Here is a 9,625-nt window from a genome sequence, read left to right as displayed (position 1 = left end):
CAGTGTTGCACGCGAATGTTACGAATGGCAGTACCTGGTCCCAGTTGGAGCTCCCAGATTCAGATGTAACATACATTGCGAGCATGTCCCCAAGCGTACGGTTGAAGCATCCGTGAGGCCGTTTGTTTGTGGGTGGTACGCAGTTGTAGCCCGATGTATCGATTTACAAGACGACAGGAGCTCTTGGACTACTTCGAAAAGAAAGACACGACCTCTATCACTGAGTAGCTCGCGAGGGGCGCCGTGTCGAAGAATAAAGTGATGCAGAAGAAAATGGGCTACCTCTCGGGCTGTCGCCGCGGGAAGTGCAGCAGTCTCGGCGTAACGGGTCAGGTGGTCGACGGTGACGATGACCCATCGATTACCAGCGGCACTGCATGGTAGCGGACCATAAAGGTCCATTCCCACGCGATCAAATGGGCGAGCTGGACACGGTAAAGGCTGCAGAGGGCCAGCAGGGTGGCAAGAAATCTTGCGTTGTTGACAGGCGGTACAAGAGCGAATCTAGCGACGTACGAAATTGTACATTCCCCGCCAGTAGTACTTCTGACGAATTCTATCATAGGTTTTGAGGACGCCGGCATGAGCGCTTTGCGGGTCAATGTGATATGGTGGGCACAAACCTCGGAGCGGAGGTGGCGCGGAATGACAAGAAGCCACGTTCTGCCGTCTGAGATGTAGTTCCTGCGGTAGAGAAGGCCGTCCCGAATGGCGAAATGGGAGGCCTGTCGGCGGAGTGCCCGAGGATGCGTAGCCGCGGAAGTAGTGCCAAGGATATCTAGCAGGTTAGAAACCCAAGGATCTTGTCGTTGCTCGAAAGGCATATCCTCAATGGTGAGTGCTGACAAGAATGCTTGAGGAGGGGACGATGAGTTAGGCGAGCGCACCGGTGACCGAGAAAGAGCGTCGGCGTCAGAGTGCTTGCGGCCAGAGCGGTACACTACACGGATGTCATATTCCTGAAGCCTGAGAGCCCACGCCCGAGACGGCCAGACGGATCCTTGAGAGACGCGAGCCAGCAGAGAGCGTGATGATCTGCGACTACCTCGAAGGAGTGGCCGTATAAGTAATGGCGGAACTTCGTTACAGCCCACACGATTGCTAAGCACTCCTTTTCGGTAACGGAGTAGTTGGACTCGGCTTTGGTGAGAGCACGGCTTGCGTAGGCGACAACGTATTCAGAGAAGCCAGGCTTGCGCTGGGCGAGGACGGCGCCGAGGCCGACACCACTGGCATCGGTGTGAAGTTCTGTAGGTGCAGTAGGGTCGTAATGGCGAAGGATTGGTGGTGACGTCAGAACATTGCGCAGTGTCGCGAATGCATCATCGCAGGCTGGCGACCAAGAGGAGAGGTTAGGGGTGCCTTTCAAGAGCTGTGTAAGGGGGGCTATGATGGTTGCGAAATTCCGAACAAAACGACGAAAGTACGAACAGAGGCCCACGAAGCTTCGCAGTTGTTTCAAAGTGGTCGGTTTCGGAAAGTCAGCGACGGCGCGCAGCTCCTCAGGATCAGGCAGAACTCCATCTTTACACACATGTCCAAGTAAGCTGGCGGGCACCAAAGCGGCACTTTTTGAGGTTCACTTGAAGACCGGCGCGGGTTAGGCAGGTGAAGACCTGGCGAAGTCAAGTCGGGTGGCTCGGGAAGTCGGTTGAAAAGACGACGATATCATCAAGGTAGCATAAACAGATGTTCCCAGACGGCCATAGAAGTCCGACGGTCGACCGACGGACGTCCGTTTTCGGACCTTCGGACATCCGACGGAAGTCCGGTTATGTTCGATATACGTGCAGCGGACGTCCGTCGGACTATCGTTCGTGGATCCCGATCGCGTCCCAGGGACGTCCGACGGACAGCCGGAGGCAGACATTCGGACGTTTCCCGGAACTTGCTTGCAGGGCCCGCTATTGGTGTAAAAACTTGCCAATAACATTCGTGTAAAGCTCAGCAAGCATGTGCCATGGAAATTTCAGTCACATACTAGTGCTCAATGCCTTTGTTGTGAGAGTAAAGCAGACAATAGAATATGCAACAGGTTCTGTTGTCTGCTTTACTTTCACACACAAAGCACTGAACAGCAGTGTGCAATTAAAACTTCCATCAAAGAGGCACATATGCTAGCTGAGCTTTACACAAATGCACCATTCCTGAAAACATATGAAGTGCATAGCCATACCAGCATGCGAGGTTGCATATAGTCTACACTAAAAAAATATCGATGTTAAGGAATGGCATGGTAAAATGCAGGCCAACTGTAGTATTAAGAATCTACTTGAATAATATTTTTTAATTATCCTTGGCCGTGACAGCTCTTCCTTTGGGGAGGTGGTGGAGGAAAAGGTATTTATTGAAACCTAATATTTCGGAATTAGCGAGGAGATGATCGAGTTCTCTGTGGGCGGCCTCCGCAGGCCGGGATTCCAGGAGCAGTTACTGTCCTGTGCATTTGCTCGATCAGCTGTTGCTGGTCTTTCAGTTCTAAGATGGAAAGAGCACGTTGGGCTCCTCCTGCAATAGAAGGGAAAATGAAATTCAAGTTATCTGTGCTGAACTTTGATTACACATCTCCAAGGGCAACTGCCAGTTTCTCTCAATTGCTTTTTCCAGATGGCACTGTACACATGCATCTCCATTCAGAACTGTGACATACTATATAGAAAGGTCATATAACTGCAGCAAAACCCATGCAGAATAACAAAAAATACAAACGTAGTTTGACCAGAACCTGGCATTCAGTATTTTAATGTTTTTATGTCGTCTCTTTGAACATGCCACTCTGACCAAATATGGCATGTTATGCTTGCTGCTATGCACCCTCAGCAATGCCCAAGACATGGAGTGCACATGCAGAGAAACTAAGCATAAAGGATGCTGTATATGAACATAAAGCACAGCCAGAGCATTGCAGTATTACACAGGTACGCATTGGCGGCAGAAACCTGCATTTTGAGCAGTTTAACAGGCAGATTTCTAGTCATTGTTCCTGCTCTGAAAAGAAGTGATCAATAATAACATAATTTAAAATTGTTACCTTTTTGTTCTGTAAACTGCACATTTCGCTGGTTTCCATGTACCCTCTACCGAAGACATTCCCTGGGCGTGTCAGGGGTATATTGACATCAACATCTAGGCTACAAGCGTTTAGAAAGCGTCTCCTTAGAGCAGCTGCGACAAAGTAACTTATCTGATAACGTGCAAGCTGCTGCAGCAGAATAAAGATAGACATTTGACATGTGGCTAAAGCCCAATGTGGAAGCATAGCCCGCCGCAGTGATTGCGCAGTGTTCATGCTTCTACAAGAGTTAAAAGTAAAGTTATTTGTTTACCCACAGCGTTATATGTGACATTACAATAGCAAGGCTTATAGTTACACAAAACACAAAAAGCTGACAACCACAATCTCCTGATGTATTACCGGCAGCATGCAGCATGGATGTTAGTCACTGAAGTATGGTTGCATAATTCTGGCAACCAGCTGTGCATGTATGCCATGGATTTCTCAACTACGCACAACAAATTACAAAAAAATAATGGTCTTTATAAATGCAGCCAGCTGTTCACAAGAAACACTGTAGCTTTTTTATGGGGAAGGTAGTGGGCACCAAAGAAACTGCCCCTGTAAAGGCACCTAATTTGCCCCTATGTAATATCGGGGACAAAAGTGTGTGGACTGCAATCAAAGCACATAACTTTCACATCGACCAGGAAACTCGGACCATACTTGTCGATGTGAAAGTTGAACGTTAGTTCTTTCATGTGTGCAAGAGAAATAAGGTCACAATTCGTTTACATCGCGATTCTAGTCCAAAATCTCCAGACATACTGTCCAGAGACTTTTGCCCCCGCAGTATAAGCCACCACTTGGGTAAGAGATTAGTAAAAGAAGTGTATAAAAGACATTAGTGCTGTTGGACAGCCATAGCTATAAAAATGGTATTGACATTGGAGTACTGCCTTAAGGCTAGGGCATTACAAAAGCAAGAGTTAGTGTCCACTGGTCCTCATTTGAACAAACAAAAAGAGGGGGGGGGGAGAAATCTACCTCAACTACATGTTTTGAGTGGCACCAAGCCACAGTAAGCATTAAAGATATCACACAGTTTTGTGGAAGATTTCGGAGCGCTTTGCTGCTTTCTTACAGGATTGGACAAAAGAGCTCACCATCTTCAGAAAGGCATGTTGCATAGAAATGAAAATAGTGAATTTACTGCATCTGGCCACAACAACTTGCACATGGAGAGGAAGATGAACTGAAAACTTTATACATGAATGTACATATTTACAACAGGTGAAACAATGACCATGATCTATGCCAAAGAGGAAAGAGATCAAAATCTAGCTCAGAACGAGTTCTCCAGGCCGCGGGGCCGTTTCATTAACTTCGGGACTCCGCCCACATTTCTCATCCCCAATAACAGCAAACTCACACATTACTGGCTAACAAACATTTTGGCATGTCTTTCCACTTTCATAAGGTTCTTCACCCTCTCCCTAATACAAGCAATGCAAAAGGGACAATAAATTTGTTTCACAACAAACAGAATTTAGAGAATGGATCTCGAAATGATTGGCTTACTAGGTGACATGCCAAACTCTCTCCCCTAGGAAATAAAAAAGAAAAAAAATTAGAACTCATCAAAACGGTGTCCCACGTGCGCAACCATTGCCCAAAGCTTGCACCCTTGGCGGCTCCTTTTACAGGGCAATTATTGCAATTATTGGCGTCGAAGTCAGCACCATTGCGGACCACATCAGAAGAGCCAACCCACATCGTCCCACTCCGCATCATACCGTCACTGTTACACACTTGCCCTTCTTCAACGCCACCATCTCCCACCATTGTTGACATCCAGGGTTGGAATCCTCAACGAGACCCCACTCAGCGCGCCTGCACTGAATAATTGTCACTTTTATGGGCTCCCCAACAAGGAAGAGGACCTTACACCCTTCAACCTGACAGTGTTTTTTCTTTGAACGATAAGCAGTTCTTCCAAAAGAGGTGCTTGTTTCAAAGCTGTGCTGCCTCCGGGTGATGGGTCCAGTCAGCGTACTAAGGACCCCTTAGTACGCTTAGTACTAAGGACCCCTTAGTTGTATACTGTTCGTAAAGTTTCTTAAATAAATATGAGCCCCCTACATGACACAGCAACAAGAACAAACTGCCTGTCCCCGCGTCTTTGAGTGCGACAGCAAAGTCCTCGGAAGAGGGGACTTCTTTCCCTCTCTGCCTACGTTTCCGTTAAGCACTGTAGCTGCCTCTCTGTGCACGTCTCTCCGCCTCCTGTCCGAGGGCAAGTGGGAGACGGCCGCAGCTGGGCATTGAACAGGTGACCCAAATAGAGCAGACTAATAATGGTGCCTAGCATACCCACCGATCCCTTACAGAAATCATTAAAGAAATGAAAGCAACACATCAGATAACGCTACAATGTTTCTAAGTGCAAAGTCGACAACTCCAAGTGATATAAATATATGTACATCTCCGCACATTAACTAGACAGAAACAGTGCAGAGTAAACTAATAATTCAGTGTCTAGCAACACTATTAAAAGGGGATAAAGGCCACGGGGGGCTACGATTATTAGTACCGTTTTGCCTTTAAACCACAATAACATACTTGTTGCAAGCTTAAAATCAAAGATTCACACCTGTCCCACCCACAGCAATGGAACACACATCTGACTCAAGTCTGCAGAGAAAGAGCAAGCTAGACTATGACAGACGCACCCTTGGTTGTTTTTCTGGCATTTCTGAGGGTGAAGAATCTGACTTGTCAGTAGCACGTATATCAATAAGAATCCTATGACAGTAAATGCATCAGATTTTCTGGAGTGGCTTTTCTTTGCTGACCACATATGAGGTGAGCTATAATTTATCCAACTTGGCCTAGGTTTATTCTATGAATAGCAAAGCTATAGCAGGTACACAGTCGTCCACTCAGGCTGAACATGCGAGTGCGTGGCATGCACTTTTTGAGATGCCACTGCATCCATCGCAGCCGCACACCGTAGCGAAGAGGCAGACAGCGTGAAGTACCAGCCTCTAGTCCCTCTACCACCACTGGGGTCCCAAACTAGGGACCCCTTGTTTTTGTAAGGACAGGCCCCCTCAGGGTCAGCTAGTGAGTAACCTCCTGTATTTGTATCTGATGGAAATGTTTTCCACCACCACCCACAATACGCAGCTACGCATCATAGCAGATGTGAAGCAACAGCTCCTGGTCCTTCTACGCATAAGCCACTTTGCCTTGATGCATGCCTGCGCACCATAGTAAAGAGGCAGACGACATGACGCAGCAGCTCATGGTACTTTTACACATGAGCCCCCCCACTGTACTTCGATAAGCACCATAGCAAATATACAGACTATGCCACACAGCAGCTCCTGGTCCCTCTATGCATAAGCCATTTTGCCTCAATACGCACCTGCGTACCTGAGCGAAGAGGCAGACGTGAAGCTGCAGCTCCTGGGCCCTTCATGCACAAGCCACTTAGCATCAATGCACGGCTGTGCACTGTAGTAAAGAGGCGAAGGACGTTAAGCAGCAGCTCCTGGTCCCTCTACACATCAGCCAGATGTGACAAAGAAGCTCCTGGTTTCTCTACACATAAACCACTTTGCCTGAATGCACGTCTGCACACCGGAGCAAAGAGGCAGATGACGTGAAACTGGAGCGGCTGGTCCCTTTACGCACAAGCCACTTAGCCTTGATGCATGGCTGTGACGGATGCATTGCTATTTTGCAAACTGCATGCCACACATTCCCATTCAAGCTAAGAGTGGACGACTGTGTAAACGTAAAATACTGGTTATTTACTTCAATGGACAATGACAAAAAGTAACATGGTGGACAATGTAAAAAGAATTTGCTGCATAAAGTTTGTTGAAACCAGTTCTACATCCTACATGTAAACAAGCTAAAACCTTAATGTCGAAGGGATGTCCTGTGTGTTTAAAATCATCACGCTCAAACAACTTCAACACTGACAATCATGATTCAATATTAATAATATAGATAATGATACAATACTCACTTTTAGCCATACCAAAGAAATGAGAATGCAAAGGGATGTTGCTGTTTTTTCCCCGTGGATGACAGTTTTCCATGCTCAAAGTGCTGCTTCCTGTTGGCCTACGAAATCGGCTACAGCAAATGGCATCTGAAAAATTTTTGGAAGCCTCATGCTAGTCTTCACGAGAAAAGCATTGCCATACAGAAGCAGAACACAAATACTTTTACAACACACTAAAAGCACCAACTGCGGTGCTGTTTTTAGGATGACTAGGTACAGGTTTTGCTGTAGCAAGCCAAATGTTAGCCTTCAATAAGGAAAGCATTCCCATACATAAACAGAACACAAAAACTTTTACAACACATTAAAAGCATCAATTGCACAAATGCTTGTAAGATGACCAGGTACAGGTTTCTGCTATAGCCCACATCATGTTACAAGCGGTTATCAGAAGCCTTGTATGTGAGCATGATGCCCTAGATTCAATTTATGGCTATCATTGTATTAACAAGCATGGGTTTAAAGCTACTTTAATATGATAATCTAAGAACATGGTAAGAGCTTTCAGTGCGAGACATAAGCTCAGTATCATGCACTATAAGGTGCTGCATGGCTCTAGTGTAGCTTGGGCATTATCTCGCTGTCAATAATGCAGTGAAGTTCTGAGGAGCCTTTGAATATCTGTAAGGACAAAGCAACAACAATTTTGTTTTCATCTCACTTTTGCTCAGCTCGTTTTTTTTTTTTTGAGCCCGCGGCTTGCATGGCCTCCCAGTATGCCTGTTTTGCATAAAAGAAGGCGTTGCAGGCACCAGAGCTCACAGCCCAACTGTATCGCGGCGGCGGTATGTCAAATTCATGTCAGAACAGCGCAGAACAACGGGTCAAGAAAAAGACAAGTGCTGACTTTTTTTTTTTCTCTCATCTCCTTGTCCGGTTCTGCGCGGTTCGGTCCCACATGCATAACCAACATGCGCAAAGTGCTGTCCTGGTTTGTCAAAGCTGAAGGAGAGTACTAAACCTTTAGTTATTTAGTGGCTACAGCCGTTCCTTCTAGAAACTGTAGTTGCCGTAAAGCTCAAGAGAAAAAGATCAGCGGCTGTCCACTAAAAAAAAAAAAAAAAAACAACTCGCGACGTTTTTACAAGTGTAGGCATGTCGCACGATAGGCTCGAGGAGTGCAAAAGTTTTCTCGTATAGTTTTTACAACTCAGCACGTTGCGCATGGTTAACAAATTCACTCCTTTAAAGCTCGGGCAGCCACTCCTTTATCAGAGACAGAGAAGTTGCGCGGCTTACTGGCGCAGCGTCCAGTAATGCCGAGAAAGATGGCCCTCAGACTTGAGGCTGCACTTTAGTTAGTCGGCGCGGAGCCATCCTGTCAGTCTCGCCCAAAACACTCGACCGTTCGGCTGCTGTACAGAGCTGTTTCCTTACCCAAAAGCTCAGCACCATCGGTGCATCGAAAAGTTCCACTAAAGAAACAAAAGTTCGGTGAAATACTTACTTTGGAATCGGCGGGTGAACAAAGCGTGCCAGCCGCACCAAGCCACAGCAAAAACAATGCTAGCAGTGCATTACAGCCGTAGGTATTTGTAACTGTGCAGAAAAGGTTGGTTGGTTGGTTGGTTCATAGGAAGGGAAAGGCGCAGCATCTGTCACACTTGCTCTGTGGGCACCTGAACCGCGCCGTAAGGGAGGGATGATGGTGGGAGTGAAAGTGGATAGAGAGAAAGGGGAGCCGTAGTGGAGGGCTACGGAGTAATTTCGACCACCTGGGGATCTTTAACATGCGCTGACATCGCACAGCACACGGACGCCACTTCGTTTCGCCTCCATCGAAACGCAGCCGCCGTGGTCGGGATCGAACCCGTCGGGCGTCTTACCACTGCACCACGCCGGCGGGGCTGCGCAGAAAATGCAGAACACGGAAACGTGAAGCCATATCTTCCATGGCTAAACTTCAACTTGTCAGGTGGATTGGATTGGCTCATTTCAGATTTTTTTGAGGATAGGTTCGGTTTCGTTCTTTTTGAGCTTGCTGCGTCTATTCCAAGGTCTTTGTTCTTAACTTTTCATCAAAAATTTTTGATGGAAGAATTCATCGATGAAACATGCGGAAAATAAAAAAAAAAACTGTTTAATGGAAACGCTTTCTATCGCATCGATGCGCTCTAGCATCATATAATGCAGACTTGACGGCATTACTGATTTATACGCAGTTCAGACGAACACGACGACTACAAACTATATCATAGCTGTGTAAAAGCAAATCCAGTGGCGGACGTACGGCGGCTGTCCGCTGGGCGAACAAATTCGACCATCCGCTTTCGTACGAACGCCGGAATTCCGGCGGACGTCCGAAATCGGCCGCCGAGTTGCGGCCGAGTTCGGTTGTGCGTCGGACGTCAGTGGCCGTCTGGGTTCCATTTCAGGCCGCGCAGTACAGTGTCCATCATTCTTTCAAATGTGGCTGGGGCGTTACAGAATGCTGGGGCGTTACAGAATCCGAATGGCATAACATTAAATTCGTATAGTCCGTCTGGAGTAATAAAGGCGGTCTTAGGACGATCCGCCTCTGCCTTGGGCACCTGCCAATACCCGGAGCGTAA

At 47.1% G+C, this 9,625-nt stretch overlaps 1 long non-coding RNA gene across 1 annotated transcript; it reads right to left on the bottom strand.

The window, feature by feature from the left end:
- Positions 1-2,287: 2,287 nt before the first annotated feature.
- Positions 2,288-8,625, bottom strand: LOC146184111 (uncharacterized). Its single transcript, XR_014708544.1, has 3 exons — positions 8,521-8,625; positions 7,035-7,160; positions 2,288-2,508 (listed from the first exon to the last, which is right to left on the bottom strand). It is a non-coding gene; the product is annotated as an uncharacterized LOC146184111 (long non-coding RNA).
- Between the last annotated feature and the right edge of the window lie 1,000 nt (positions 8,626-9,625).

The sequence above is a fragment of the Amblyomma maculatum genome, chromosome 7, assembly GCF_055883805.1.
Source record: "Amblyomma maculatum isolate TAMU_Amacu chromosome 7, ASM5588380v1, whole genome shotgun sequence".
Classification (NCBI taxonomy): domain Eukaryota; kingdom Metazoa; phylum Arthropoda; class Arachnida; order Ixodida; family Ixodidae; genus Amblyomma; species Amblyomma maculatum.
The sequence above is the reverse complement of the archived record's forward strand: the minus strand, read 5'-3'. Positions and strand labels throughout refer to the sequence as shown.